Source organism: Cupressus sempervirens, chromosome 8, assembly GCF_028749045.1.
Source record: "Cupressus sempervirens isolate cs-2001-9-10 chromosome 8, ASM2874904v1, whole genome shotgun sequence".
Lineage (NCBI taxonomy): Eukaryota > Viridiplantae > Streptophyta > Pinopsida > Cupressales > Cupressaceae > Cupressus > Cupressus sempervirens.
In genome coordinates, this window is record NC_143125.1 from 414,846,590 (window position 1) to 414,864,561 (window position 17,972).

Consider the following 17,972-nt stretch of genomic DNA (forward strand, 5'->3'; position numbering starts at 1 on the left):
TGAGAACTAGTGTTCCCCTCTGTTTCTGTATGCTAGTTCTACCCAGTTCGGCAGGTATGAACATTTCTCTATTTTTTGAGATGAGGGTTTGGGATTTTACGCCATTATGCTAGCCATTTTTGCATATAGTGTCTGATTTCATTTATTTTTAGATTTTTGGGGTTTTTGAACCCAAAGGCCAAATGGGTTTTAATTTTGAAGTTTTCCAAATTTTTGGGGTTTTTACCTCGTTTTGTGTGCCGACTTGTTTTCTCGGGTTTTCTTGTCACAATGTGGGTCGTAGACCTTGATGATCCATTTGGATATCAATCAGGCCACTTTTGCACTTTTATGTTGCATTGAGATGCGTGCTGCATCCGTACTCCCGACATTGTGTTCAGTTGAATGATTTTACACTTGTTATGATTTTTGTTGGACCTTTTCTTTTGTTTCATGAATGCTACGATTCGTGTAGAATCCATACTCTCAGATTGAGGCTGGTTGAGCGAGTTCATAATGTTTGGTCTTGTTACATCATTGAGATTCGTGTAGAATCCATACTCTCAGATTGAGGTCAATTGAGTAATTTTATGATGTATGGTTTTATTGGCCTTGGGATTCATGTAGAATCCATCCTTCCCATGTTGCTTTCAGTTGGGTGTTTTCCTTGCATTGTGTTCTCATTCCTATCCTTGTGTTATGATCTTCGTGATGGTGGTGCGCCACACACAAGTACGTACGCATACATTTGTTGGGTGACTTGCGAGGCTCGATCTTCCATGGATTTGCCGAAAGTTATGATCATTGGGGTTGGGATGAGAGTATGCATGCCCACAGGCACTTGTCGTAGGATGAGCATGGGTAGGGTAGGGTAGCATATGGAAGGGGCTTCTATCTCGCAGCCTGGTGACCTTAGTCCCATAGGGTTGGCAGAGGAAGTTTTAAATAAGTGATAATTAAAGAAAATGTGTGACTGATAATAAAACTTAAGATAATAAAATGTGTGTGCGGGGCCCTCTATTGAGGAGTTGAAATGCACGATCCGAGCTTGGGCTTTTTGATGCCAAGCAACTCTCCATGATGTCAGCCCCTACTTAGTAGCCTTTTGAGTGTCTGAACAAGACCTGTACTCCTTGCATTGTCTTAGGTTCTTGGTTGCAGCCATCATATTGTCTGGCGTGAGTGTTAGCCTTGGATGTTGTGATTTATGTGTGTTTGTGGTTGGATCATTATCTCCATCAGCATGGCGGGTGTGGACCTATGGTTGCCACATGGTTGGGAGGCGTAGCTACCTTCACCACTGCTAGGGATCGGTGTACAGAGATGATCTTTTGTCCTAGTGCGACCGTTGCTAGATGTCTTCACTTGGTACTTTGGGTTCTGGAGTATGCTTTCTTGTGATTTATGCTTTCATTGGGATGCTTGTATATCATGTTTAGATGATGTTATTTTATTTAGCACATTCCCTTATTATGATTTTTAGCATATGATTAGATGCTGTGAATTATTGTATTAGCATATCTGTTGCTTATTGTTGTTTAGCATGTGATAGGTGATGTTATCTACTATAGGATTATCTTATGCTTTACTACTAGCATGTTAGATTTCCTTATGCTTATATTGTTGCATGTTTTTAGTAGTGACGTCCCTATTATGACAGTATCGACGATTTGGTCAGTGGCTTGGGATGTTACGCGTGGGGGATGGCTAGGACCCATGATGGTCTTATGATGCTATTGACGGTTGGGAGGAAACACGCATTTATTTGGTTGTTTAGTTTCGAAATGTATTTTGTTCATTGCAATGTTTATTTCAGTATGTACTTTTCTTTTATGTTTTAGATGGTTAGATGTTTCTCTTTCCTTGCTGTTAGTGCTCTTGAGTGTTCATTCCTCAATTTACATGGATCTGGTACTCCCTGGTGTGGAGGTTTCCTTGTTTGTTTAGCTTTTTGTTTGTGTTTTGTGTCGCACTGATTTGTTTCCTCGTGTAAGATTGTATTTTCCTCGCGTGAGACTTTTTCTTCCTCGCGTGAGACTGTTTCTTCCTCGCACGAGACTGTTTCTTCCTCGCGTGAAAGAATACACTTCCTGCGCGAGAATGTAAATCTTCACGTGGCACATAGGAATCCTCACACAAAGCTCGGTAGTCCTCGTGCGAAGTGCACATTTCTCGCGTGAAGCGGTGAAAGATCTTGCATGAAACTCGAGACCAATTTTCTTTCTTGCGCAGAAAATAGGGGCTATCTAGGCTTGTCAGATGAAAGTTCAGAAGTTGGTTTTGGACACCCTTTTGGTTTTTACACCTTCCTAGTTCAAAACAGATTTCCTAGGGGTTTAAAATATATCGTTTAAGTATAAGAAATTATATTTAATTCCTTATACTTAAGATATATTTTAATATATGCAACAAATCATTTGAGATAGGCTTCAGACCTCTCGGAGATAAGTTATGGATTCTAGGAAATTTTACGGCTTCAAAAATTCAGACTTAGCCAATTTTCAGGGCTTCAGGATTTCAAGCTTAGCCAAATTTTAGGATTCTGCATTTTACCCTAGCTTGGTGTTTCATTGATGAGTGGTCTTTTCTTATGCCCTCATCTTGTTGTGGTGGTTGTTGGCTTTTGTTTGGGTGTGTCAGTTGGGTAGTGGCATTCAGAGATTCATTGGTTGTCGGGATTGTGTTGAAGTCTTCTGTTGTGATCGTTGTGATCCCTGTATGATGTTGTCTTGTGCATTCATACTTGTAAAAAAAAAATATCTTGGCTTGATTTGAATCCTTGTTTCCAATGATCTCCAGGTGGGGCACTACATTGGCTAGATGAATGTAATTATAATTTAGAGCATTCTAAAAAAAGAATTAGGTTAAAAGGCCCCACGATTTGAAAGTTATCACAGTTTTTTAGATTTTGGAGACCTCCTAAGAATGCTTCAAAGTTAGGATAGGGGCATTAAATAACCTCAAATAGGGCAAAAAATTGGGGGATGAGAAAATTTGGTCCATAGGGCTATAAAGCGCTTCGAGAGCTTTCCAAAAATGTAAACAGTTCGTCAATCGGAGCTACGGTTCAAAAGTTATGCCTCCCAAAAAATTAGTTACCATTTTTGGATTCTTCTAAATTTGTGTCAATTTCTAACGTCGCTTCTAGAGTCTTCTATTTGGTCAGTGGATGCCAACTAGCACTTTCTAGAATGTATTCCTAGTCCTTAACCCTCTGGGGTCTATTTATGCACATTTCTAGCATTGTGAAAGATAGGTTGGAGTGGAGTTTGAGAGGAGGTACTACAAGGAGAAATTATCTCCAAATTTATGCTATTGTAAGCCCATAGGGCATGTTTTGAAGTCTATTTTCTCTATACTAAATGTACTAGCTTATTTTCATAGTTAATACAATTTCTCTTTTTCTGTTGTGTCCATTCTGTGCTTGGGTTGTGTCCCCATCAAGTGGTATCAGATCTGGTTTTCTTGAGTGTGTAGACAGAGCACCGACTGTGAGGCAGTTTGCACCAGGACTGTGTGGTTGTGGGAAGGGCCAAAGCTGTTAAACTTCAGGAGGTTAGAGCCCTCCAAAAGAAGGTACAAGCATTCCAAGAGGAGCTCCATAGAGGAACAAATGTTGCTGCAGGTGACAAAAGTGAGGATGACAATGAAGAAGAAGAAATTGGACCATAAGGGGAATTTGATAGGAAAGTTCTAAATTAGGTAGAGGAAAGGCTTTTTAAGGCCATTACTAAGTTTGGGAAAAGACCTACAATTTAAGTGGGTGTATTTTCAAGAAAGCTAAAACCAGATGAGTTGATCGATTGGATCAATGAACTAGAAGAATACTTTGAGTATAAGAATATCAGGGACCCAGATAGGGTTAAGTTTGCAAAGGCCAAACTGAAAGGCCATGCCAAAATTTGGTGGCAAGAGGAACAAACTAGAAGAGGAAAGGAGAAGATCACAAGGTGGGATTGCATGGTGGACAAATTGAAGAAGTAGTTCATTCCTGTGGACTACGAGCATGATTTGTTTAAGAAGATGAAAGAGTTAAAGCAAGTAGGAAGATCGGTCCAAGAATATACAGAGGAGTTTTACTGACTCTTGATAAGAGCAGGGCATGCAAAAGCAAATAAGGAGAAGGTTTCTTGTTATATCAGTGGGTTACGACCTAGCATCCAAGAGGAATTAAGTCTAGTAAGAATGACCAGTGTTGAAGAGGCATACCAGTTTGCCCTATGAGTCGAGGAGAAGTTGAATAAAAGGTTTGAAGGGAGACAAAGAGGGTGTGGTCAAGGAGGAAGGGGAAGCGATAGGTCATTTGGAGGCTGAAAAGAAACCCAAAAGAAAAATGAAGATGTGGGTACTAGCAAGAATTAGAAGAATAAGGGTTTCAACCGCTTGAGTGATCAAGACTTTGGAAATCAGAGAGGAAGAGGTAGAGGACATGGACAAGGAAGAGGAGGCTTCAATAGTACCTATTTCCATTGTAATGAAGAAGGTCATCATGCCTTTGAATGCCCTCAATGACAAGGAAGGATAGATAGGAGAGCTGAGGGTCAAGCTAGGGTTGCTCATGTGGATACGACATTGCACATACGCTGATGTTTCATGCCATCTAAAAACTTCCTTCTATCAACAAGACAAATTGTAGCACTGCTACATACCTTTTTTCCTTCCTTTTTCATGGGCTTCAGTTTGTGGTAAACTCCATCCTTTGTTAGAGAGTATGTGTTTGCATGACCATCATGTATTGCATGCCTATCAAACTACCATGGTCTACGTAACAATAGATGGAAAACATCCATTGGAATAACATCATAGAGAACTTCATCATGGTAACTCCCAATTTTGAATTTCACTAAATATTGTCCACTTACTAGGACCTTATGATCATCTTTCACCCAAGCAATATGATAGGGCTGAGGGTGTTTCTCCCTCTTGAGCTTTGGCCTAGAGACCATCTCTTCTGATAGAAAGTTATCAGTGTTACCACCATCAATGATCACATCACAAAATTTATCCTCACACTTGCATCTAGTATAGAACAAACTCCTCCTTTTTCCTAGTTCAATCTCACCACTTAGTAGGACCCTTTCATTCACTAGAGTCTCTCCTCTTTTTGCATCCTCTGAATGTGATGATTGTGCATCCTTATCCACATGAGCAACCCTAGCTTGACCTTCAGCTCTCCTATCTATCCTTTCTTGTCATATAGGGCATTCAAAGGCACGATGACATTCTTCATTGCAATGGAAATAGGTACCAAAGAAGCCCCCTCTTCCTTGTCCACATCCTGTACCTCTTCCTCTCTAATTTCCAAAGTCTTGATCATGGGAGCAGTTGAAACCCTTGTTCCTCTGGTTCATGCTAGTACCCACATCTTCATTTTTCTTTTGGGTTTCATTTCAGCCTCCAGACGACCTACCACTACCCCTTCCTCCTTCACCATGCCCTCTTTGTCTCACTTCAAACCTCTTATTTAGCTTCTCTTCAACTCGTAGGGAAAATTGGTATGCCTCTTCAATGTTGGTCATTCTTACCAGACTTAATTCCTCCTGGATGCTAGGTCACAACCCACTACTATAAGGAGCAACCTTCTTCTTATTTATTTTTGCATGCCCTACTCTAATCAAAAGTTGGTAAAACTCCTCTATATATTCTTGGACTAATTTTTTTGCTTGCTTTAACCCATGCATCTTTTTAAACAAATCAAGCTCATAATCAACAAGAATGAATTGCTTCTTCAATTTGTCCACCATATGATCCCACCTTGTGATCTTTTCCTTTCCTCTTCTATTTCTTTCCAATTGAAGCTCTTGCCACCAGATTTTTGCATGGTCTTTGCAAACTTAACCCTATCTGCATCCCTAATATCCTCATACTCAAAGTACTCTTCCAGTTCATTGATCTAGTCGATCAACTCATCTGGTTTTAGATTTCTTGAAAATACACCCACATCAATTGTAGGTATTTTCCCAAACTTAGTAATGGCCCTGAAAAGCCTTTCCTCTACCTGCTTCAAAACTTCCCCTTCTAGTCCAATTTCTTCTTCTTCATTGTCATCCTCACTTTCTTCACCTGCGGCAACATTTGTTCCTCTATAGAGCTCCTCTTGCAATGCTTGTACCTGCCTTTGGAGGGCTCAAACCTCCTCAGGATTAATACCTCTGACCCTTCCACAATGCTCTCTTCATGGAGGGATCTTCTTAACTCAAACCCACAACCACACAGTCCTAGTGCAAATTGCCTCACAGTCGGTGCTCTGTCTACACACTCAGGAAAACTAGCTCTAATACCACTTGATGGGGACACAACCCAAGCATAGAATGGGCACAAAAAGAAAGGAAAAATTGTATTAACTGTGTAAATATGCTATTACATTTAGTACAGAGAAAATAGACTTCAAAACATGCCCTAAGGGCTTACAATAGTAATAATCTGGAGATAATTTCTCCTTTTAGTACCTCCTCTCAAACTCCACTTTGAACTACCTTTTAAAATGCTAGAAATGTTCTTAAATAGACCTCGGGGGGTTAAGGATTACGAGTACATTCTAGAAAGTTCTAGTTGACATCTACCGACCAAATAGAAGGCTCTAGAAGCTGCGTTAGAAGTTGACACAAATCTAGAAGTATCTAGAAATGGTAATTGAACTTTTGGGAGGCATAACTTTTGAACCGTAGCTCCGATTGACGAATCGTTTACATTTTTGAAAAGCTCTCAAAGCGCTCTATAGCTTTGTGGACTAGCTTCACTTGTCCCTCATTTTTTGGCCCTTTTTGAGGTCAGGTAATGCGCCTATCCTGACTTCAAAGCATTCTTAGGATGTCTCCAAAAATTGAAAAACTGTAATAACTTTCAAACCGTGGGGCCTTTTCACCTAATTCTTTTTCTGGAATGCTCTAAATTACAAGGACAATAATCTAGCCAATTTACACCTTCTAATTTACCAAAATGATGGCTCAATTACATACTCCTATTTTTTTTACATTTACACGTATCCCAAAGTGTTCGAATACTCTATCTTAGAACACTGATAGTGAAACTGTGAGAGTTGAAACCTTTATTTGACCCAAATGGGTATCCAAAAATGAAAACAGATGAAATAGAAACTAAGTACCTTTTTTTTTTGTTGACACAGGATTGTCCTTAAACCTCTGAATGCTCCTACATCACATACATACATTTATGTATGCATCCATGCATACATACATACATTGCATACATATCTATGAATTTGTGCATTCATGCATGCATACATACATGCATTTATGTATGATGTATGCATACATACATACATCGCATCCATGCATAGATATATCTATGCATGCATGCATGTATGCACAGATACATGTATGTATGGATGTATTCATGTATGCATACATCCATCCATGCATGTATCTATGTATATATGCATGTATACATAAATGCATGCATGTAAATATGTATTTATACGTATGTATGCATGCATCCATCCATACATACATGTATCCATCCGTCCATATATGTATTTATGTATATGCATGCATGCATGCATCCATCCATTCATACATACATGTATTCATGTATATGCATGCATGCATACATACATGGATCTATCTATGTATGCATGCATGCACACGCATCCATCCATACATACATGTATTCATGTATATGCATGCATGCATACATACATGTATCCATACATGCATGTATCTATGTATGTACACATGTATACATAGATGCATGCATGTATGCATACATGTATATGTATGCATGCATGCATCCATCAATACATACATGTATCCATCCATACATACATGTATCTATGTATATGAATGCATCCATGCATGCATACATACATGGATCTATCTATGTATGTATGCATGTACATGCATCCATCCATACATACATGTATCCATGCATATGCATGCATGCATACATACATGTATCTATCTATGTATTAATCCATGTATATGCATGCATGCTTCCATACATGCATGTATCTATGTATGTACGCATGTATACATAGATGCATGCATGCATGTATGCACGTATATGTATGTATGCATGCATCCATCCATACATACATGTATCCATGTATATACATGCATGGATGCATGCATCCATTCATACATACATGTATCCATGTATATGCATGCATGGATGCATGCATCCATTCATACATACATGTATCCATATGCATGCATCCATCCATACATACATGTATCTATGTATATGCATGCATGCATCCATTCATACATACATGTATCTATGGATGTATACATACATGTATCTATCTATGTATGTATGCATGTACATGCATCCATGTATATGCATGCATGCATACATACCTGTATCCATGTATATGCATGTACATGTATGTATGGATGGATGCATGCATATACATAGATACATGTATGTATGGATGGATGAATGCATATACATAGATACATGTATGTATGTATGGATGGATGCATGTATATTCATCCATCCATACATACATGTATCTATGGATATGCATGCATGCATGCATACATGTATCTATGTATGTATGTATGCATGTGCATGCATCCATCCATACATACATAAATGTATCTATGTATATTCATGCATCCATCCATACATACATGTATCTATGTATATGCATGCATGCATACATATATATATATATACATGCATGCATGCATATGTATGTATGTACATATATATCTATGTATACATGCATACATGCATAGATATATCTATGTATGTATGTAATGTATGTATGTATGTATGCATGCATACATCCATACATACATGTACGTATGTATGTATGCATATATACATAGATACATGCATCCATACATACATCCATGTATCTGTGTATGTATGCATGTATACATAGATACATGCATGCATACATACATACATATATGTATGTATGTATATATAATGCATGCATGCATACATACATATATATAATGCATGCATGCATACATAGATATATATGTATGCATGCATACATGTATTTATGTATGTATATGTATGCATGCATACATATATATGTATGTATGTATGCATGCATGGATGCATATATATAAATATCTATGTATGCATGCATGCGGAGATATATCTATGTATGTATGCAATGTATACATAGATATATGTATGTATGCATGCATGCATACATAGATATATGTATGTATATATCTATGGATGCATGCATGAATGCATCCATCCATACATACATATATCTTGCATGTATGTATGCATGTATGGATGCATAGATACATACATACATGTATATATGCATGCATGCATGCATTCATCGATACATACATGTATCTATGTATACATACATATATCTATGTATGTATACATGTAAGCATGCATCCATGCATACATACATCTATATTACATGTATGTATGCACATGTGCATGCATCCATCCATATATACATGTATCTATGTATACATACATATATCCATCTATTTATGTATGCAATGCATGTATGTATGCATACATGCATACATCCATACATAGATACATGCATGTATGTATCCACCCATGCATACATAGATGCATGCATGTATGTGTACATGTATGGATGCATACATACATACATACATGTATACATGTATGTATGCATATATATGCATGTATACATGTATGTATGCATATATATGCATGCATACAAATATATGTATGTATCCATGCATGCATATGTATGTATGCACATATATATCTATGTACATGCATGCATATGGATGTATATGCATGCATCCATCCATCCATACATATATCTTGCATGTATGTATGCATGCATAGATATATGTATGGATATATGTATGGATGCATGCATGCATTCATCCATCCATACATACATGTATCTATGTATAAATACATGTATCTATGTATGTATACATGTATGCATGCATCCATCCATACATACATATATCTGGCATGAATGTATGCGCGTATGGATGCATACATACATGTATACATGTATGTATGCATGCATGCATGCATACATACATCCATACATACATGTATCTATATATGTATGCATCTATGTATAGATGTATGCATGCACATATACATAGATGTATGCATGTATACATAGATGCATGCAATTACATAGATTCATACAATTACAATCGTCTGACCAATTTACACCTCCTAGTTCACCAAAATGATGGCTCAATTACATATTGCTATTTTTAAAGTATTTTCATGTATCTTACGATGCTCAAATACTCTAACCTAGAACACTAATAGTGAATCTGTGAGAGTTAAAATCTTTATTTGAACAAAATGGTTATCCAGAAATGAAAACAAATGAAACAAAAACTAAGTCTAAGTACTTTTCTTGGGTGACACAAGATTTCCCTTATACCTTTCGATGCTCTTGCATACACACATGTATCTATCTATGTATGTATGCATGTACATGCATTCTTCCATACATACATAAATGTATCTATGTATATGAAAGCATCCATATATACATGTATCCATGTATATGCATGCATTCATACATACATGTATCTATCTTTGTATGTATGCATGTACATGCATCCATCCATACACACATGTATCCATGTATATGCATGCATGCATCCATACATGTATACATGTATATACATGCATCCATCCATACATATATTTATCCATCTATATCCATGCATGCATACATACATCTATCTATCTATGTATGTCTCTATGTATATGCATGCATGCATGCATGCATACATACATGTATCTATGTATATACATGCATCCATACTTACATACATGTATCTATGTATATACATGTATCTTGTATATATGTATATACATGTATTCATGCATGCATAGATATATCTGTGTATGTATGTATGGATGGATGCATCCATACATGTATAAATACAGGATACATGCATGCATGCATACACAGATACATGGATGTATGTATGTATGCATGTATATATACATACATGTATACATCCATAGATACATGTATGTATACATAGATGCATGCATATATCTATGTATGCATGCATGCATGCTTGCATATGCATTATGTATGTATACATAGATACGTGTATGTATGGATGGATGGATGCATACATGTATACATACATAGATACATGCATGCATGCATGCATACATACATACATACATGTATGTATGCAAGTAAACAAAGATGCATGCATGGATGTATGCATCCATACATATATATGTATGCATGCATATATATACATACATCCATACATGTATGCATGTATGTGTGCATGGATACATAGATGCTTGCATGGATGTATGCATCCATGCATGCATGTATGTATGCATGCATACATACAAGATATATACATGTATACATGTATATATGTATGTATATATGTATCCATGCATGTATACATAGATGCATGCATGTATGGATGCTTCGATACATATATATGTATGCATGCATATATATACATACATACACAGATAGATATATGTATGTATACATAGATACATGTATGTATGGATGCATGCATGCATATATCCATACATATATCTATGTATGCATGCATGGATACATGCATCCATATATACATGCATGCATGCCTCCATACATACATATATTTTTGTATACATTGCATACATACATAGATAAATCCATGCATGCATGCATATCTATGTATGTATGCAATGTATACATAGATATATGTATGTATGGATGCATGCATGCATACATATATATATATATATGTATGCATCTATATTCATACATACATGTATACATGTATGTATGCATATATACATAGATGTATGCATGGATGTAGCATCCATGCATAGATGCATGCATGTATGTATGCATGCATAAATACAAGACCTATACATGTATACATTTATGTATGGATGCATCCATGCATGCGTACATGAATGCATCTATGCATGGATAGAAAGATACATGAATGTATGGATGGATGCATGCATACATGCAAGATATATACATGTATACATGTATGGATATATGCATGCATGCATGCATCCATACATGCATGTATGCATAGATGCATGCATGGATGGAATGCATACATACATGCATGTATTTATGCATGCATCCATGTATACATCTATGCATGCATCCATGCATGCATGGATGTATGCATCCATGGATACATACATGCATAGATGCATGCATGGATGCATGCATCCATACATTCATCTATGCAAGAATGCATCCATGTATGCGTGGATGCATACATACATGGATGCATACATACATCCATGCATTGATGCATGTATGCATAGATGCATACATACATCCATGCATCGATGCATGTATGCATAGATGCATGCATGCATACATGCATATGCATATATAAAAGATATATACATGTATACATGTATGTATGTATGTATGCATCCATGCATACATGCATAAATCTATGCATGCATGGATAGATACATACATGCATCTAAGTATGCATGTATGGATGTATGCAATGTATAAATGTATGCATCCATGCATGCATGTATGTATGCATAGATAGATGTATTTATATATGTATGCATACATGCATACATACATTTATACATATATATATTTGCATGCATGCATACATATATCCATACATATATCTATGTATGCATGCATGCATGCATCCATCCATACATACATACATGTATCTATTTATGCATGTATGGATGTATGCAAAGCATGGATAAATAAATGCATGCATGCATGTATGTATGCATACAGAGATGCATGTATATATGTATGCATACATACATATATGCATCTATACATATATATATATTTTGTATGTATTCATATGCATGTATGCATGCATTCATACATGCATCCACATATGGATGCATACATGCATGCATGCATCTATCTATTTATGCATCAACAGATGCATGCATGTATGTATGCATGCATCCATACTTACATACATGTATGCATGTACGCATGCATGCATCCATCCATACGTACATGTATCTATGTATACATGTATGGATGTATGCAGTGTATGTATGTATGTATCCATCCATCCATACATACATAGATGTATCTATGCCATACATAGATGCATGCATGTATGTATGCATCCATGCATGCATGTATATACACAGATGCATGCATGTATGTATGCATGTATACATAGATGCATGTATCTATGTATGCATACATATATACATAGATGTATCTATGTCATACATAGATGCATGCATGTATGTATGCATCTATGTATGTATGCATACATACATACATACATCTATACATGTATATATCTTGTATGTATGCATGCATCTATGGATGCATACATGCATGCATGCATGTATGTATGCATCTATGTATGTATGTATGCATACATACATACATCTATACATGTATATATCTTGTATGTATGCATATGCATGCATGTATGGATTGGATAGATGCATGGATGCATCCATACATGCATAGATGCATATAGGTATCTATGTATGTATGCATAAATGTATCCATGTATGTATGCATGCATCCATGTATACATGCATACATACATGTATGCATGCATGTAGTGCCTCTCCCATTTGACTTCTGTAAGTCATCCTGGTGGATGCAACCTTGCTGATCTTTTGTTGTGATGGGATCATGATTGTGACCCTGAGTGGTCTACACCGTTGAGGTGTTTGGATTTATGTTTCTTTATCGGTTGCTTTGATTATGCTTTTGACTAATCTTTGAGATTATGATGTGATTTGTGGTTCACTGAGGTTTGTGCAAATGGTTTCTAAGATCGATGTGGTATCATGAGGTTGTTCCCTGATTACCCTGAGATGTGTGCAGAGATTGCACTATATTCTATTACCATGCTACACTAGACTAGGTTCTTGTAGCAGTGGTTAGTCATGTTTATGACTATGTTTGCTTATGTGTTTTAAGTGCCTTTTTAATGCAAAGTAATCAATCATTATTAAATGCATAAGTAACTGAATGGATTGTTCATGTGGGATTATTTGGTTAGGTGTTGTAGAAATTTACCTTGTTATATTTTTGATTGGAGAGATATTTGGTACTCATGTATGTTACATTTTAGATGACCTGAGGGTCAGATAGTATAGCTGGTTTTTCAGTATCATAAATGTTATACTACTATGCTATTCAGTTAATCATATTGCATGATGATGCCATTTTGAGATGACAGTGTGTTTTTTGATGATATCTGGTATTTGGACGTACCTCTTATTATGTTATGTGATGGATTTAATGCTATGATTATTTACTTCATTCCTATGTTGTTACGCTTTATGTGAACGTGAATGATGTAAATAGATTATTTTACTATAATTAAATAAATGGTTAAAATTAGGTGATTTAAAGTATTTATTGCTTTGGCTATGTTATTATATGCAATTGCACTTGATCGTGTTGTTTAGTGTGCAGGATTTATATCCCTAGTAGTGGCACATGGAGTTAGTGATTTAGCCTTTCATATTTTACCAATGTCGTCCTTATATGGTCGACGTATCCTTTATTAAAATGTTTAAATTAAACATTTCAATGATTATTAAATCCAAACTCATTTGCATTATGTCATTAGACCAGTAAGCGTGTCTGTGCATTTAGAGGTTCGCATTATCGCGAAAGTTATTAAGGAGATTTTTGTGTTTTTGGATTTTCGGGCTTTTTAATTAATTTTTTTTAATTTCTGGCATCTTTGCCATAGATGAATTCCTATTTATAGGAATAGCTTGTTTTTGTTTGGGTTGATTCGAGGTTTAACTAGGTTAGCTAGTTATTTGCCCTAATCGATTATTCACTCAAAAAGTGAATAAGTATCCAAAGAGGAATTTAATTCCTCACTTCTCACTTTCAAATTGGAAAGTTGGAGAGTAAAACCCAAAATTCTCTTCATGAGGATTTATTATTTTGTTCGTTGTGGGAGCTATAGGCATGGGATCGTCACGAGGTTGAGCTCGTTGGATCCAACTCGGGAAAACCTTGGATTGTCGTGATTTTCAACTACTTCTATGAGATATTTATTTTATGGTTCAAATTCTCATGTTACCCTTTTGGCTGTGAGGTAGGGCTTTCCTGTTTTATTTTTTCTACTCCATTTTTGCTTTTGTTTTTGGTAGCCATTTGTTTGGAGGCTGAGAACTAGTGTTCCCCTCCGTTTCTATATGCTAGTTCTACTTGGTTGGGCCAATATGAATATTTCTCGATTTTTTGGCATGAGGGTTTGGGATTTTACACTGTTATGCTAGCTATTTTTGCATATGGTGTTTGATTCTATTTATTTTTGGATTTTTAGGGTTTTTGAACCCAAAGGTCAAATGGGTTTTAATTTTGAAATTTTTCTAAAATTTGGGGTTTTTACCTCATTTCGCATGTCGCCCTATTTTCTTAGGTTTTCTTGGCACAATGTGGGTTGTGGACTTGGATGATCCATTTGGATATCAGTCAGACCACTTTTGCACCTTTTGTTTCATTGGGATGTGTGTCACATCCGTACTCCTAACTTTGTGTTTGGTTGAGTGATTTGTTACCTATTATGTTTTCTTTTGGACCTTTGCTTTTGTTTCATGAATGCTAGGATTTGTGTAGAATCCATACTCTCGGATTGAGGCCGGTTGAGTAATTTCATGATGTTTGGTCTTGTTGCATCATTGGGATTCATGTAGAATCCATACTCTTGGATTGAGGCCGTTTGAGTGATTTAATGATATATGGTTTTATTGGCTTTGGGATTCGTGTAGAATCCATCGTTCCTATGTTGCTTTCAGTTGGGTGTTTTCTTGGCATTGTGTTCTCATTCCTGTCCTTGGGTTATGATCTTCATGATGGTGGTACGCCACACATGAGTATGTGCACGTACATTTGTTGGGTGACTTGCGAGGCCAATCTTCCGTGGATTTTTCGGAAGTTATGATCATTGGGGTTGGAATGGGAGTATGCATGCCCATGGGCACTTGTCATAGGATGAGCATGGGTAGGGTAGGGTAGCATATGGAGTGGGATTCTATCTCATAGCCCAGTGATCATGACGCCATGGGTATGGTTGAGAGGAGCTTGAATAAATGATAATTAAAGAAAATGTGTGACTGGTAATAAAACTTAAGATAATAAAACTTCATGTGATGGTTCCAAGGGAGTACCTCGAGAGGGAAGTACCTTGTGAGTGTTTCCACATGTGATCCAAGCTTGGGGTTGTCGATGCCAAGCGATTCTCAATGATGTCATCCCCTACATAGTAGCCTTTTGAGTGTCTGATTAGGACCTTTACTCCTTGCATTGTCTTAGGTTCTTGGTTGCAGCCATCATACTGTCTGGCATGAGTGGTAGCATTGGATGTTGTGCTTTATGTGTGTTTGTGGTTGGATCATTATCTCCATCAGCATGGTGGGTGTGGACCTATAGGTGCCACGTGGTTGGGAGGCATAGCTACCTTCACCACTGCTAGGGACTGGTGTACAAAGACGGTCTTTTGTCCTAGTGTGACTGTTGCTGGATGTTTTCACTTGGTACTTTTGGTTTCGGAGTATGCTTTCTTGTGATTTATGCTTTCATTGGGATGCTTGTATATCATGTTATTTTATTTGATGCATTCTCTTATTATTATGTTTAGCATATGATTAGATGCTATGAATTGTTGTATTAGCATATCTATTGCTTAATATTGTTTAGCATGTGATAGGTGATGTTATCTACTAGAGGATTATCTTATGCTTTACTACTAGCATGTTAGATTTCCTTATGCTTATATTGTTTCATGTTTTTAGTAGTGACATCCCTATTATGAAAGTACCGACGATCTGGTTGATGGCTTGGGATGTTATGCACAGGGTATGGCTAGGACCCACGATGGTCTTATGATGCTATTAATGGTTTGGAGGAATCGCACACTTAGTTTGGTTGTTCAGTTCACTGTGATGTTTATTTCAGTGTGTTCTTTGCTGCTGTAGTTTAGATGGATAGGTGTTCTTCTTTTTGTGTCATTCTTACACTTGAGTGTTCATTCCTCAAGCCTTTGTGGATCTAGTACTCCCTGGTGTGGAGGTTCTTTGCTCTTTTTTGGTCATTTTTGCTTCTGGGAGTGTTTTCATGTTTCAATGGGTGACATTTTGTTAGCATTGTGCGACATAAAAATGTATCGCACGCCCATGAAAACTATGTCGTATGACACTGTAAAGTATTGCACATCTTTTTGAGAAATGTCGTACGACACTGGAAGAGTGTCGCACACCTTCTTGAGAAATGTCGTATGATGCTGAAAACTGTCACATGCCTTCTTGAGAAATGTCGTATGACACTGGAAGAGTGTTGCACACCTTAAGGAGAAGTGTTGCCCTCCCTTAGTAAAAAGTATCGCATGATTTTTATAAGAAACCTACGCTTGCCATCAGCGGGAACTTTTCTTCATGATCCAAACTTTTTGAGAGTTGTTTTGGATACCCTTTTGGGTGTTCTTTGACCCTATGTTGTTGAATTTTAAATTTTGTTGGTTTCTCTTGAATCCATTTTTCATGTTTCTATTTTAGTCTCTTAGGGGTTTAAAATATATCATTTAAGTATAAGAAAATTTATTATACTTAAGATATATTTTAATATATGCGAAAAATCTTCTGAGATAGGTTTCAGACCTCTCGGAGATTAGTTATGGATCCTAGAAAATTTTAGGGCTTCAAAAATCTAGACTTAGCTAATTTTTTAATGCTTCAAGATTTCAAGCTTAGTTAAATTTCAAGATTCTATATTTACCCTAACTTGGTGTTTTTTTGATGAGTGGTCATTTGTTGAGCCCTCATCATGTGCATTGTCATTGTTGGCTTTGTTTGTGTGTGTTAGTTTGGTAGTGGAGATTGGAGATTCGTTGGTTGCCGAGATTGTGGTGAAGTCTTCCATTGTGATCATTGTGATCTCTGTATGATGTTGTCATGTGCATTCATACTTCTAAAAAAAGAAATCTTGGCTTGTATTTCATCCTTGTTTCCAAGGATCTCCAGGCGGGGCATTACATCTGGTATCAGAGCCCATGTTCAAACATTGGGATCTCTGTGTGTATGTTGCCCTTGTAGTTATT